This window comes from Staurois parvus, unplaced genomic scaffold (assembly GCF_062004578.1).
Source record: "Staurois parvus isolate SC_StPar_1 unplaced genomic scaffold, SC_StPar_1.0 ptg001157l, whole genome shotgun sequence".
Taxonomy (NCBI): Eukaryota; Metazoa; Chordata; class Amphibia; order Anura; family Ranidae; genus Staurois; species Staurois parvus.
The window spans coordinates 259,734-275,861 of NW_028318953.1; the positions used below are offsets into that span (position 1 = coordinate 259,734).

General features: G+C 40.7%; 1 protein-coding gene across 3 annotated transcripts in view; it reads right to left on the minus strand.

Annotated features, from left to right (window-relative positions):
* The window catches only part of DPF1 (double PHD fingers 1), a 232,378-nt gene that overhangs the window by 87,928 nt on the left and 128,322 nt on the right, over window positions 1–16,128 (minus strand). The gene's annotated exons all lie outside the window — the stretch shown is intronic.

Below are 16,128 nucleotides of genomic sequence, written 5' to 3' on the forward strand. Positions count from 1 at the left end.
TAAAATGGCAAACAAAACCTGAAAGACGTGGAAGAAAGCGAAAAACTACCATTCGAATGGATAGAAGAATAGCCAAAATGGCAAGGACTCAGCCAACAATCAGCTCCAGGAAGATCAAAGAAGGTCTAAAGTTCCCTGTGAGTACTGTTACAATTAGAAGACGCCTATGTGAAGCCAAGCTATCTGCAAGAAGCCCCCGCAAAGTCCCACTGTTGAAAAAAAGACCTGCTGAAGAGGTTACAATTTGCCAAAGAGCACATTGACTGGCCTAAAGAGAAATGGCGCAACATTTTGTGGACTGATGAAAGTAAGATTGTTCTTTTTGGGTCTAGTGGCCGGAGACAGTTTGTCAGACGACCCCCAAACACTGAATTCAAGCCACAGTACACTGTGAAGACAGTGAAGCATGGTTGCGCAAGCATCATGATATGGGGATGTTTCTCATACTACGGTGTTGGGCCTATTTATCGCATACCAGGAATCATGGATCAGTTTGAATACATCAGAATACTTGAAGAGGTCATGCTGCCTTATGCTGAAGAGGAAATGCCCTTGAAATGGGTGTTCCAACAAGACAACGACCCCAAACACACCAGTAAACGTGCAACATCTTGGTTCCAGACCAACAAGATTGACGTTATGGAGTGGCCAGCCCAATCCCCGGATCTTAATCCAATAGAAAACTTGTGGGGTGACATCAAAAATGCAGTTTCTGAGGCAAAACCAAGAAATAGAGAAGAACTGTGGAATGTAGTCCAATCATCCTGGGCTGGAATACCTGTTCACAGGTGCCAGAAGTTGGGTGACTCCATGCAACACAGATGTACAGCAGTTCTCAGAAATAGTGCTTATACAACAAAATATTCATTAAGTGATTCAAAGGAAAGCAAAATCTTCAAACATTTTTCAGTTTATATAGTGAATGTTTGAGTTTGTAAAGAAGAATACAAACACTGCTATTTTTTTGAACCATCTAATATTCACTTTTCTTCAAATTTTTTAGAGGAACAACACAAATTTGATATATTTTTCTTCATCTTTTGATTTGGAATAGAATGCGTAGTGTTCCCAATGCATTTGTGTGTATGGAAATAAAAGCTATTAAAAGGATTTTGAGCTTTATTCACTTTTTTCAACACACTGCTATTATTTTGAACACAACTGTACATCCAAACTGGAGGAAGGGTTTAGGAATTACAGCTCTTAAGAGTAGCCATCATCCCTTTTTCAAGGGTCCAAAAGTAATTATTATTTCTTCATCAACTAGGAAGGTAAAAGGTCTAGAGCTGATTCTAAGTGTGGTATTTGCATTTGGGATCTATCGCTGTGAACTTACATCATGCGTTCAAAGGAGCTGTCCATGCAAGTGAAACCAGCCATTGTAAGACTTCAAAAATGAAACAAATCCATCAGAGAGATAGCAGCAACATTAGGAGTGGCCAAATCAACAGTTTGGTACTTTCTGAGGAAAGAAGAACGCACTGGTGAGCTCAGCAACATAAAAAGGAATGGATGTCGACGATAGACAACAGTGGTGGATGATCCCAGGATCCTCTATTTGGTAAAGAAAAACCCATTCACAACATCCAGACAAGTGAAGGAAACTCTACAGGAGGTGGGCGTATCATTGTCAAAGTCTACAATCAAGAGCAGACTTCATGAGAGCAAATATAGAGGGTTCACCACAAGATGAAAATCATTCATAAGCCTGAAGAAGAGAAAAGCCAGATTAGATTTTGCCAAAAAACTTCTAAAAAGGCCAGACCAGTTCTGGAAAAGCATTCTTTGGATGGATGAAACTAAGATTAATCTGTACCAGAATGACAGGAAGAAAAAAGTGTGGAGAAGGCTTGGAACAGCTCATGATCCAAAGTACACAACGTTATCTGTAAAACATGGTGGAGGCAGTGTGATGGCATGGGCATGCATGGCTTTCAGTGGCACTGGGACATTGGTGTTTATTGATGACGTGACAGAAGACAGAAGCAGCTGAATGAATTCTGCAGTGTTTAGAGATATATACGTTCAGCCCAGATTCAGCCAAATGCAGCAAAGTTGATTGGACGGCGCTTCTCAGTACAGATGGACAATGATCCAAAACACACTGCAAAAGCAACCCAGGAGCTTTTGAAGGAAAAAAAGTGGAATATTCTGCAATGGCCGAGTCAATCAACTGATCTCAACCCAATTGAGCATGCATTTCAGTTACTGAAGGAAAAACTAAAGGCAGAAAGACCCACAAACAAAGGACAACTGAAGACAGCAGCAGTTAGAGCCTAGCAAAGCATCAAAAAGGAGGAAACCCAGTCTTTGGTAATGTCCATGGGTTCCAGACTTCAGGCAGTCATTTCCAGTAAAGGATTCTCAGCAAAATATTAAAAAAGATTTATGATTATATTCATTTGTCCAATTACATTTGAACCCCTGAAAATGGAGGGATTGTGTATAAAAATGGTTGCAGTAACTAAAATTTGTACTTGATATTTATGTTCAACCCCTTGAATTAATGCTGAAAGTCTGCACTTCATATTCATTTGGATTGTTTCATTTTAATTTACTCTAGTGGCATACAGAGCCAAAAGTATGAAAATTGTGCCTGTGTCCAAATATACAGTATATGGACTGAACTCTATACAATCACTGGCCACTTTATTAGGTCCACCTTGCTAGTACCAAGAAAAAACCCCCCACACCATTACACCACCACAATCAGCCTGAACCGTTGATACAAGGCAGGATGGATCAATGCTTTCATATTGTTTACGCCAAATTCTGACCCTACCATCTGAATGTCACAACAACCAGTGTGCCCATTCTCCTCTGACCTCTGAACAAGGCATTTTGTCCACACAACTGCCACTCACTGGATATTTTCTCTATTTCGGACCATTATCTGTAAACCCTAGAGATGGTTGTGCATGAAAATCCCAGCAGATCAGCAGTTTTTGAAATACTCAAGACCAGCCCATCTGGCACCAACAACCACGCCACCTTCAAAATCACTTAAATCCCTTTTCTTTCCAATTCTGATGCCCAGTTTGAACTTCAGCAAGTCATCTTCACCACGTCTACATGCCTAAATGCATTGAGTTGCTGCCATGTGATTGGCTGTCAATTTGTTACCAAGCAATTGAACAGGTGTACCTAATATAGTGAGTGTGTGTGTATATATATATATATATATATATATATATGTACATACACACACACAATATATATATAAAAATATATACACTATATCACAAGTATTGGGACGCCTGCCTTTACATACACATGAACTTTAATGGCATCCCAGTCTTAGTAGGGTTCAATATTGAGTTGGCCCATCCTTTGCAGTTATAACAGCTTCAACTCTTTGGGGAATTTATTTATTTTAGGTACTTCTATAGCACTGTCAATTTATGCAGCGCTTTACATACATATATTGTACATTCACATCCGTCCCTAACCCTCAAGGGGTGTACAATCTAAGGTCCCTAACTTACATTCATACATACACATACTAGGGTCAAATTAGAAAGGATCCAATTAACCTACCAGCATGTCTTTGGAGTGTGGGAGGAAACCGGAGTACCCAGAGAAAACTCACGCAGGCACAGGGAGAACATGCAAACTCCAGGCAGGTGGTGCCGTGGCTAGGATTTGAACCAACGACGCTAGAATTGCCAGGTGGAAGTGCTAACCATTTAGCCACTGTGCTGCTGTCCACAATGTTTAGGAGTGTGTCTATGGGAATGTTTGACCATACTTCGAAAAGCGCATTTGTGAGGTCACGCACTGATGTCAGATGAGAAAGCCCGGCTCACAGTCTCCGCTCTTATGCATCCCAAAGGTATTCTATCTGGTTGAGGTCAGGACTCTGTGCAGGCCAGTCAAGTTCCTCCACCCCAAACTCACTCATCCATGTCTTTATGGACCTTGCTTTCTGCACTGGTGCGCAGTCATGTTGGAACAGGAAGAGGTCATCCCCAAACTGTTCTCACAAAGTTGGGAGCATGAAATTGTCCAAAACGTTTTTGCCAGACAGAGAAACATGATTTGTCACACCAGAGAACACGTCTCCACTGCTCTAGAGTCCAGTGGCGGCATGCTTTTCACCACTACATCTGACGCTTTGCATTGCACTTGGTGATGTAAGGCTTGGATGCAGCTGCTCGGCCATGGAAACCCATTCCATGAAGCTCTCTACACCCTGTTGTTGTGCTAATCTGAAGGCCACACCAAGTTTGGAGATCTTTAGCTATTGACTCTGCAGACAGTTGGAGACTTCTGCGCACTGTGCGCTTCAGCATGCGCTGACCCCGCTCTGTCATTTTACGTGGTGTACCACTTGGTGGCTGAGTTGCTGTTGTTCCCAGTTGCTTTCATTTTGTTAAAATCCCACTAACAGTGGACTGTGGAATATTTATTACCAAGGAAATGTCACGGATGGACTTATTGCACAGGTGGCAACCTATCACGGTACCACGCATGAATTCACTGAGCTCCTGAGAGCGACCCATTCTTTCACAAATGTTTGTAGAAGCAGTCTGCATGCCTAGGTGATGATTTTATACACCTGTGGCCATGGAGGGGATTGGAACACCTGAATCCAATGATTTGGAGGGGTGTCCCAATACTTTTGGCAATATATATATATATATATATATATATACTGTAATTTTTTTTTTAGCCATGTAAATATTTTGTAGTTTATATCCAACCTGCATTTGGAGCTCTCAGCTACTTTTTTGAAGACTCCTTACCTCTTCTTTTGCACAAAGCTAATATTTACAGGGCTCAGGCTGAAATGTATACACACAAGGGAGTGTGTCTGAGCAGTGGGATCTCCATAGGGATCTTCAGTAGGTTTTAACAAGCACAGAGTTTCTAAAAGAAAACAGTCTGAAGTGCTGTCGTTTAGCTAACGCATAGTGCTCTGGGAATTTTTTGTCACACATTAAATGTTTACATGTAAAGCAAACGTTGTGTGTACAGATATACAGTGTGTAGCCAAATACAAATGCAGGTATAAAACCATTTTTTCCTCTAATGGGACTTCAAGGGATTTCAGTGTATAAAAAGACAAGCTTTATTACAAATTCATAAAATATACAATATATAAAACCAATGGTTAAAAAAAAAACTTCTACTATTTCATGTATGTGCATGATGTGCATGATGTGCATATCAGATCAAGGTGGTACTCCCAGAACTGGTTTATACTGTACAATTCTAGTAGTTCTGATTGATAGCTTAACCCACATACTGGGAAATCCGACGTGTTTCGAATCTTTATGTTTCATCTATCTTCTTCAGGGATAGTGTACCATTCTGAAACTGATTTAAAAATTTGAATAAAAAGCCAAATGTGTGCCTAAACAATGTCCCTATGGATGACCAACTCCTGTGTTGGGCCATGAAAGGATGTTTGGTTTTATACAAAAGATGTCATATGAGCACGTGCAGTAAGTTTTGAATAATGAGTATGGATTAATCCAATGGAGAATGTAAGCATATATTAAAGTTGTTGTTGTTTTTTATTCAATTTCAGAGTAGTACACCATGCCTGAAGAAGATAGAACATAAAACATAAAGATTTGAAGCGTGTCAGTTTCCCAGTATATGGACTAAGCTGTCAATCAGAACTTCTAGGATTGTGCAGTATAAATCAGTTCTGGGAGTACCACTTTGATCTGATATGCACATTATGCACGTACATGAAATAGTAGAAGCTTTGTTACCATTGGTTTTAACTATTGTATATTTTATGGATTTGTACTAAAGCTTGTTTTTTTATACTTTGAAATCTTGGTTGCCCTTAAAGTCCCATTAGAGGAAAAAATGGTTTTAGAATTTTCTCTGCAAAGAAAGGAATGGTGGCAATGCCACACCCGCCACTGAGCTGACCACAATTTTGCTAATACAAATGTAGTTTTCCTTTAAAGAGTCACTCCAGTTATTAAAGGAAAAAATTATTTTTTACAGATCAGTCAGCTCTACTTTTTTTTTTCTTTTTTGGTGTAGAAGGCCTTTGGTTCTGTCAGCTGGATATGTGGTAGCTGGCACTAGATCCATACTCTATGTTGCTGTATCTTCCAGAAGCGCAAACTAGCTATAGGAATGAATGAAGCCACAGAACACATATGCATTGGATGTAGGGTCCAGTTGGGACTTTCTCTGAGCCAAGGCTGTGCGGTGCCAGGTACAGCCACACACTGGAGATCTTTGGAGTAAGGCTGAAGGTGAGTATTTTTCTCAGTGATAGCAAAGAAGGGAAGCTGCAAACCTTCATCAAAGTTGCCCTTAAAATGCTAAGTGTTGGGGGGAGTTTTTAAGAGCTAAATTTAGGGGTTAGGAGAAATATGTGTAAAATGAGTGAAAGTTGTGTGAATCTTGGGTGAAAACACTGATAAATAGGCCCCTAGTTCTTTGTGGCAGAATCATTGCAGCAGTAAGCTACCAATACCAGACTCTTGGAACCAAAACAAATGCATTGCTCTTTTGTTTTGATGAACTATTTCACTTCTAAAATGTTATACTACATTATTCGTTTCATTGACCCTCTAAATCAGCCTTTCTCAACCTCTTTATCCCAGAAGAACACTTGATATACTTTTCAGGTCTCAGGGAACCCTTGCAAAAATTGATTCATTGGTCATCAGTAGGAAGAATATCCCTTTCAGTGGTGGCTGGTGGGAAGATTTCTTCCATACAGTGGTGGTCAGAATGCCACCCTTACAGAGAGCTAGAAAGATCACTGGGTTCATGCATCTGACATTTCCAAGTGCTGTTGGCTTTGGAACTATGCAGGCATCATCAAATGGGAGGTCAATCAACCAAAGTTCAAAGAACCCTTGGAAACTTCTAGAGGAGCTCTAGGTTTCCACTGAACCCTGGTTGAGAGTGGCTGCTTGAAATTATTGTATAACTTATTTTCAAACTTTATTAAAAAAAAGTAGTGGTAAAAAAGTATTGGAAGGTTTACTAATTAATCTTTGCACAACAATGCTATAGAGTCTGCATAACTGGGGCTGTAGCTGTGATTTGTGTATGGCCTCACATCCTTTGTGCTAAAACCCATCCCCTTTCCTCTTCTCAGAGAGTTAGGAGGTATGGTCTTGGTCAGGGGTGGGCAAACTTTTTGACTTGAGGGCCGCAATGCGTTAATATATTGGACCCGGGGGCCAGACCAAGAGTAGATGAATGATGTGTATGTGTCATCCATAGTAAGTATAGTAATATTCCCCCATAGTAAGCATAGTAATTAATCCCCCATATAGTAATTCATCCCCCATAGTAATTCATCCCCCATATAGTAATTCATCCCCCATAGTAATTCATCCCCCATATAGTAATTCATCCCCCATAGTAATTCATCCCCCATATAGTAATTCATCCCCCATAGTAATTCATCCCCCATAGTAATTCATCCCCCATATAGTAATTCATCCCCCATAGTAATTCATCCCCCATATAGTAATTCATCCCCCATAGTAATTCATCCCCCATATAGTAATTCATCCCCCATAGTAATTCATCCCCCATATAGTAATTCATCCCCCATAGTAATTCATCCCCCATATATTAATTCATCCCCCATAGTAATTCATCCCCCCTATAGTAATTCATCCCCCATAGTAATTCATCCCCCATATAGTAATTCATCCCCCATATAGTAATTCATCCCCCATAGTAATTCATCCCCCATATAGTAATTCATCCCCCATAGTAATTCATCCCCCATATAGTAATTCATCCCCCCTATAGTAATTCATCCCCCCTATAGTAATTCATCACCCTATAGTAATTCATTCCCCATATTAATTCATCCCCCATATTAATTCATCCCTCATATAGTATTTCATCCCCCCCAAGTAGTAAGCCAAGTCCCCCCTGTGTCAATTCACTTACCTTTGCTCCGCGCGTTCCTCTCGCCATGTTCCCGCGCCGTTCCGGTCTTCAGGGAGGACTGTGAGAGGAGCCTAGCTCCCCTCACGTTCCTCACGCTGCCCCGCCTACACACATTCTGACAGTCGATGTTTGCCACGCTCCGCGGGCCGGATTAAAAGGTCCGCCGGGCCGTAGTTTGCCCATTGCTGGTCTTGGTTCATTGTATACAAGGGTATGCCCAATAAAAGGCTGAATTGTTAAGCTTTAAAGTCAGTCCACTCAAAACTGATATTTCAGTTTTGTATACAGGCCAGTAGGCTGAATGGCCCAGTAACTCCAGGAAGAACGCTTTACCACCATTCTCAGCTTCACCCACCTGCTGTGAGTCAAAAGGCCTAACTCTCCTGGATTTTGAATTCACTTTAAATTATAGAGCATGCAGAAGCCTTTTCAAGTCATGCTGGAGAATAAAGTGGTTAACAAGTGAGGGGAATGACGAAGGCTTAGAGGACAATTAGTTGGATGATGGGAGATGGAGTTGAGAATAATAAGGTAGACCAGAAAATGTAAGTGATAATTAACCAAGGCACAAACAAGGTCACGAAAAATTGATCAAACTGTATTTTTTTCCAGACTAGACTAATAAGAAGCTAAATTTGGAAGCCTTCTTCTTGAAGGCGTTATAATGCATGACTGCTACTAGCTGTCCACGGGACAGATACTGATAAGAACATATGTGTGATCTTATTAAAAGGTTACTTTGTTGGAGTGGTTATTCATAGCCATGTTAATTAGCTCATTTTAAAGTTGCCTGCAATGTTTTTTCTAATGCTCAATTATTCCTTCTCCACTTTTCGCCAATGTTTTTTTCTTTTATGCTCAATTATTACTTCTCCATTTTTTGTACATTCCACAATGAGAGCCATATATGGGAACAAAAAAAAAGATCTGATCTAATTTCCAGCTCTGGGATTTTCATACAAAGAAGCTACAGTGAAGGAAATGCGTATTTGGTCCCCTGCTGATTTTGAATGTTTGCCCACTCACAAAGAAATGATCAGTCTAAAAATTGAATAGTGGGTGTATTGTAACACTGAGAGACAGAAGAGCAACATAAAATTAAAAAGAAATGCATGTCTAACAAATTATGCATGCGCTTCGTGCATGCGCAGTAGGAAACCTTGTGGCTTGCTGCTTAACGGCCAGTTTTCCTTAGTCAAGATGGCGGCACCAACACCCAACAGCCGATTGAAGAATCAGCTTGAATCACTGCTGGATCCCTGGACAGGTAAATGCCCTAGTATACAGTACTTGTAGCTGCTGACTTTTAATCTTTTTTGGGTGGGGGAGACGGAGTTCCTCTGTAAACACATATTTTCCTTGCATTTCTGAGCTCAAAAAGGCAGGTAGTGGGTATCTGATGTCACACAGTTCACAGCATAGACCAGGGAACTGAGTGTAATGTGAGACCTGAGTGCAGAGAATGGACACACCCCCTTTACACAGTCTCATAGGGAAAGATGCACAGCTGGGGCTGTCAATCACCTTCTGTGTGCTGGAGGAGAGGCAAGCTGTCCCAAGGATTTGACACAACCTGTCAGAAATGTCTCATGCAGATAGCAGAAAGAAAAGAGAACAGATAGGGATCACACTAGGTGCTTTGGACTGTGGCTAGCACACACTATAGAAGGCTATTTGATTATTTTTAATTTCAGAGATTTACAACCACTTTAATCTCAATCAATTTTGCGTGCAGAATGTTACACAATGTAATTCTAACTCTTTCAGGTGTTTATTAGCCTCTCACAGACAATGACAATGCCTTTGTCTGTTTTTATTTCCAGAAAATCATCACCACCTTTGTTCAGGCATCACACAGTGTCACCACTTCCTGGACTGAAATGCTGGTTCAGAGACAACTATGTCAATCCTACTGCCCGTGAAGTTCTTGGCTGTGTACACAAATGTATGACATAGACCAGCCCCTGCTGACTTGCAATAAAGCTACAATGATGCAGTTTGATATTGAGAGAGAAAGACGACGATCACTGTGGAAGAGAAATGTTTCCTCCAGGATGATAAAATTATATCAGCCTATGCAATTTCACCCATTGTAGCAGGAGATGAGTTTTTTTTATTTCACAAAGTATTTTATTGGATTTTTTTATTTGGAGTTGTATATAGCAATCACGTGAAAAGTAGAATAAATCCACTTGTCCTTCGGAAGATTTACCCCCCCCTTCATGACCAGGCCATTTCTTGCTATTCGGCACTGTGCTAATCTAACTGACAATTGTACGGTCATGCAATGCTGTAACCAAATCACATCTTTATAATTTTTTTCACACATATAGAGCTTTCTTTTGCTGGTATTTGATCATCACTGGGGGTTTTTTTTTATGCTATAAATGAAAAAAGACCAAACATTTTGGAAAAAAAAATATTATTTACTTTTTGCTATAAAACATATCCAATAAAAAACTAACAAAAATCAAATTTCTTCATAAATGTAGGCCAAAATGTATCCTGCTAATGTCTTTGGTACAAAAAAATCCCATCAAGTGTATATTAATAGGTTTGCATGAAAATATAGCATCGACAAATGACGGTATATACAGTTTACTGGAATTTGTTTTGTTTTATACTAGTAATGGCAGTGATCAGCAATTTATAGTGTGACTGTGATAGTATGGCAGGCATTCAGACACTGGCTAACTGACATTGACATCACCAGTGACACCAATGCATTGATCAGGGCTAAAAAAATGCAGTCACTGTACTAATGGCACTGGGTAGGAAGGGGTTAACAACTGGGGCAATTAAAGGGTCAACTGTGTGCCTAGGGAGTGTTATTATTGTGTGCTGTCTTACTCTGGGATTATTCCCTGCTTTGCAGGAAGACAAAAGCCAGCACTTCCCTGCTGTCAGTAGAGAGATCTGTGTTGTTACATACACAGATCTCTCTTCTTTCACCCACTCCACCGATCGACAGGTCCCGGAATGAATCACTGGCTGGGACCCGATGATTGGCATGTAAGGGAGCCAATGACACTATGGCTGCTCGAGCGTGCCCCCTACCTGGAAAAGCAGAATCACATATATACGTGATTCTGTGCAGCCAGCATGCACTGTAGCAGTAAAACTACAGTGCGAGGTCTGCATGTGGATAACATAAAAAAGGTAACAGAGCCAAGAACATATGAACAGGTCTACCTAGTACATGAAGATAACACTTAAAGAATAACTAAAGGCAAAACATTTTTGCTTTGGGTAGAGTGAAGTGGGATTAGAACACCTGGCAGTTTTTACTGCAGTCTGTACCCTTATTGGGGAAATTCACCTTCTTTTTGTCCTGTTTACCATTATCCTTGAAAGTGAAGAAAACCCCAAATGTTGAGCTGTTCCCAGAAAAGTAATAGAGGAAACATCTTCTAATGGTAACACTAGTTCTGGTGACCTGGGGGCCCCATGGGATTCCCTTAATTTGCAGGGGTTTCCTCTCACTTCCTGTTTGGGACAAGAAATGAAGGGAAATCTCCAATATGGGACACAGATGGTGAAAAAAACCCTTCATTACTCTATCTAATATGAAAAAAATGTTTTGCCTATAGTTCTACTTTAAGATTACACCTCAAGTTATAAAAAGGTACAAATAAATGCAATTTTACATCAACAAAGCTCAGGGGTCATACCAGTGGTGGCTAATGTTGCCAAAGAAGGCATTAGATTTGGTAAGAGGGGAAGAGAGAGGAAGATGATATGGAGCCTAAGGGTCGGATCAGTATTGTAAGGAAGGGAAATGAACAGTGGGGAGTAACCACCTTGAGGTATTGATGGACAGTGAGGATACCTAGGGAAGGGAAAAGAGACTTTCTTGGGGGAAGGGAGGGGTAAAGGAGATTCAAGTACGGGCCAACCAGTTTTGCAACACAAAGTGTCCCATTCAAGTGGTCATATGGAAATTAAAGAATGGTCCAGATGGAGGTGATCGTTATATGTTATCCATGGGTCCCAAATCTTCAAGAATTTAGTGTCGGTATCTGTAAGTATAGAGGTAAGTTTCTCCTTAACATAAGGGAACACACAAGGGCACCAGACTAAGTGTAGCTGATAAAGCCATATGGTTCTCTAAAAAAACAATTGGCAACTTACATACTGTATGTAGAAAACAAGTAGGCATATCAGAATATCTGGGGCAGATGTTTAGAGGTGTCCCTATGTTGTCTGTAGAGGTCCCAAGGGCTCAGTACTCCTGAACCTGGCTAGCCTGTTGGAAGAGAGAGGATTGCTGACCAGAAGCAGTGGTAACCAGTGTGGAACATGGAAGAATCTGGACCGGAAATTACGTCAGCGGGAGACCAGAGATGTTGCAGATGGATAGGATGACATATTTCAAAGCATTTGCTTCTTTGTCAACCCTTCAGTCTGATGACAGTATTTGCATGGTCCCCAGATTGAGCAGCTACATAACCTAGCACTACGATCCAAAGAACTCTCATACTACCCTTGCAATTCTTAACTTATGCTATGATGGCATTGATTCCTGCATACTCTATGTACTTTTTGTCCAGCTTAGGGAAATCGCCTGTAATTAGGATTCATCCTCTACCTGAAACAGTCTTCTATTTCTAGAACAATCTTCTTGTGAACCATGGTTACCATAGGCTGCTGTTTGACCTCTGAAATATAAAGAAACAGTTGGCACCAGGTCCTAGCCAGTGTCTATCAGGCTGCCAGGAATACCAGCCCAACCAGCTTCCTCTGGGCTTTAGTCAGGGATGGAATGGTCTTTTATAGCAAGGCTTCCCAGGCATTGCGTGCCAAAGAGACATTTAAGATCAATCTGATCATTGTATAAACTTGTGTCCAAAAGCCACACCACCTTCGGGCAGAAGAAAAGCTTTTATTATGGTGAAATGTGTCAACATCAACTTCATGCATTTTACTGCAGGAGAAAAGACAGGGGTTAACAGACTCTTAATTGATGATTGCAGCATCATCTCAATAAAGGAGTGAATAGCAAATGTTCTGTTCCTGCAGAGATTTTAAGGAGGTAATCCTCTGACATTGTCCCAGGGATACATTCCACTGCAGGCATGGAAAGTTCTTGTGACCCACCAAAAAGACTGAAAAGAAATTTATGAATGGCAAGTCACTTACACTTATCTCAATTATTCCAATAATGCATGCCTATAATTACAGATCCATTCCACTCTCTGGCCAATGTTTCATCTGAGTTTGATACACATGCTCTAAAACAATAAGGCCATATTTATGCGTTGTAGTAACACACGGTAAAGATTGACACGTGGTAACCATAATGTACCACACAGTACCTTGAGTTATCATGCGTTGTAGTAAAACCCATCTTTTCTTCCCCATAATTTGGGATGCATTGGTTGCCAATAATTTAGAACGGCACCCCAATGAGCAGTACAATAGGTGCCAAAGAACCCACACTTAGATATATATCCTCCTGCGCTCTTATGGTAAACAATAGAATAAGCTAGAAAGCAGCCAGCATCTGTCCCATACCAAGCGAAGGCAATATGAATAAAATATAAAAGTTGATGCAGCGCTAAAAGTTCTTATACCTGAACAAAGTACAAAATCAGAATATGTAGATAGGTGTATAAAGATGACCCAAATCCACATGGGGATAAGTAGGAAACAATGGCCCTCAATAAACAGATAACAGTGGTTAAATGCAGGATGAAGTGTCCGTAGTTCATATATCTAAAGAAGTGCAGGTGAATCACAGCACACTCCAAAAACGTGATCCCAGGCAGTCTTGCTGCAATGGCCTCTCACCTCCACTCTATGACCCTATAGGGCCACAAAGCATACTGTAGATCACCTCGGAATCCTCCAATTCAGAGACTCTTTAGATAGGATGGCATCACATGAACAAGGACAGTATTCATCCAGACCAGTAGGCAAACGGAAAACACTCTCCTCCAATGTCACAACCGCTCATAGGCTCATAAATGAGGAGATAAACACATTCCTCATAGTGTATTACCGCTTTAATTGCAAATGGGCAGCAAATATCCAAAAAGGGAAAAAATAATCCACTTACATGGCAAACAGCTTGTATACAGGTCCTGATGAAGTCACGAGTTACGTGACGCAACGCGTCGACGGCATTAGCGTGGTGACGTACTTCCGGCGTGACGCCATCTTGGTGCACCTTTTTGATCCTGCTGTACACCCAGCACAGTATTGCCATCTGTATACAAGCTGTTTGCCATGTAAGTGGATTATTTTTTCCCTTTTTGGATATATGAACTACGGACACTTCATCCTGCACTTAACCACTGTTATCTGTTTATTGAGGGCCATTGTTTCCTACTTATCCCCATGTGGATTTGGGTCATCTTTATACACCTATCTACATATTCTGATTTTGTACTTTGTTCAGGTATAAGAACTTTTAGCGCTGCATCAACTTTTATATTTTAAAGCACCCACACTGCAGTGTATCACAACACAGTTCATATGTATTGTGTTATGCTGCATTAAAAAGAAAAAGTATGGCTGGTAAATGCGGCACTCCCATCCTATAAGGCTTCCAATACCATTTCTATACTGATAACACCCAAATCTATCTCTCTACCCCACAGCTCACTTTATTTAGTATCCACACGAATCACTAATTTACTAACAGTAACACGATAATCAGGTGACCAGAAATCAAAGGCACCCAATCCCAAAAACAGATACAACAAATAGTAACAGAGAAAGGGGATCTTTAGCGGTGCCAACATATAATCCAACACCAAAATGTTATATTAACCACTTGCCCTCCAGAGGATTTACCCCCTTCCTGACCAGGCCATTTTTTGCGTTACGATGCTGCGTTACTGTAACTGACAATTGTGCAGCAATGCAACGTTTAACCCAAATGAAGTTTATGTCCTTTTTTCCCCCATGAATAGAGTTTTCTTTCAGTGGTATTTGACTGCCTGTGTGTTTTTTATTTTTTGCACTATCCAAAAAAAAAGACTGATAATTTTGAGAAAAAAAACAATATTTTTGACTTTTTACTATTAAACATGTCCAATAAAAAAATTTCGAAAATCTAATTTCGTTATAAATTTAGGCCAAAATGTATTCTGCTACATGTCTTTGCTAAAAAAAAATCCTGATGCGTGTAAATTAATTGGTTACGTGAAAGTTATAGCGTTTACAGTTGGTGGTATAAATAATGGGATTTTTATTTTTACTAGTAATGGCGACGATCAGCGACTTATAGCGGGACTGCGGCAGGCATTCTGACACTGGGGGGAACTGACTTGTTGACACTGACATCCCCAGTGACACCAATACAGTGATCAGTGCTAATAAAACGCACTGACACTGTACTAATGGCACTGGGCAGGAAGGGGTTAGCATATGGGGCGATCAAAGGGTTAACTGTGAATTTTACTATGGGGCTGTGTGTTTGTGCTTCACTGTAAGCACACTGCTTTGCATGACTGTGCTACGCACAGCCATACAAAGCAGTGTGCAGGAGCTGACAGGGGAGAAAACAGTTTTTTTTACAAACAATTCTCCCCCCCATTGGAGATGCTCGGCAATCACCGCGCGCCAGCAAGTAATCACCGGCTGGGACCTGGTGACTGACAGCCGCGGCCACAAATGGCAGCGCGGGTAGGGCATGCGTGCACCCCTACTAGGAAATGCAAAATCACATGTATATATACGTGATTTTGCACACCCATGCCGCCCTGTAGCAGTACATCTGGGAAGCTGTTAAAAAATGTCAATTTCATTGAATGACTACATATAAAAACAAACACCATAAGCATGGTATTATTGTTAAAATCATCACGTAGATACAATATGTTTCACCAAAGTCTGGGTTCTTCAGGAGTTTTATAAGCACTGCACATGATGTCACTATTAGTTAAATTATTGTATTATTTTTATAGGCAAAAGCATTACGCCATGTATCAAATATCCCATTTTTATTTACTGATGAATGTGACATTTGATGCATGGAGTAATGCTTTCGCCAATATATTTTATCTAATAGTGACATCATTTAACCAATGACACCACAAAGCTCCTAATTCACTCCCTGGTAATCTCTCGCCTTGACTACTGCAACTCCCTCCTCACTGGCTTACCTTTACATAGGCTATCCCCCCTCTAGTCCATCATGAATGCTGCTGCCAGGCTCATCTACCTTACCAACCGTTCAGTGTCTGCTACCCCTCTCTGCCAATCCCTCCACTGGCTTCCACTCGCCCA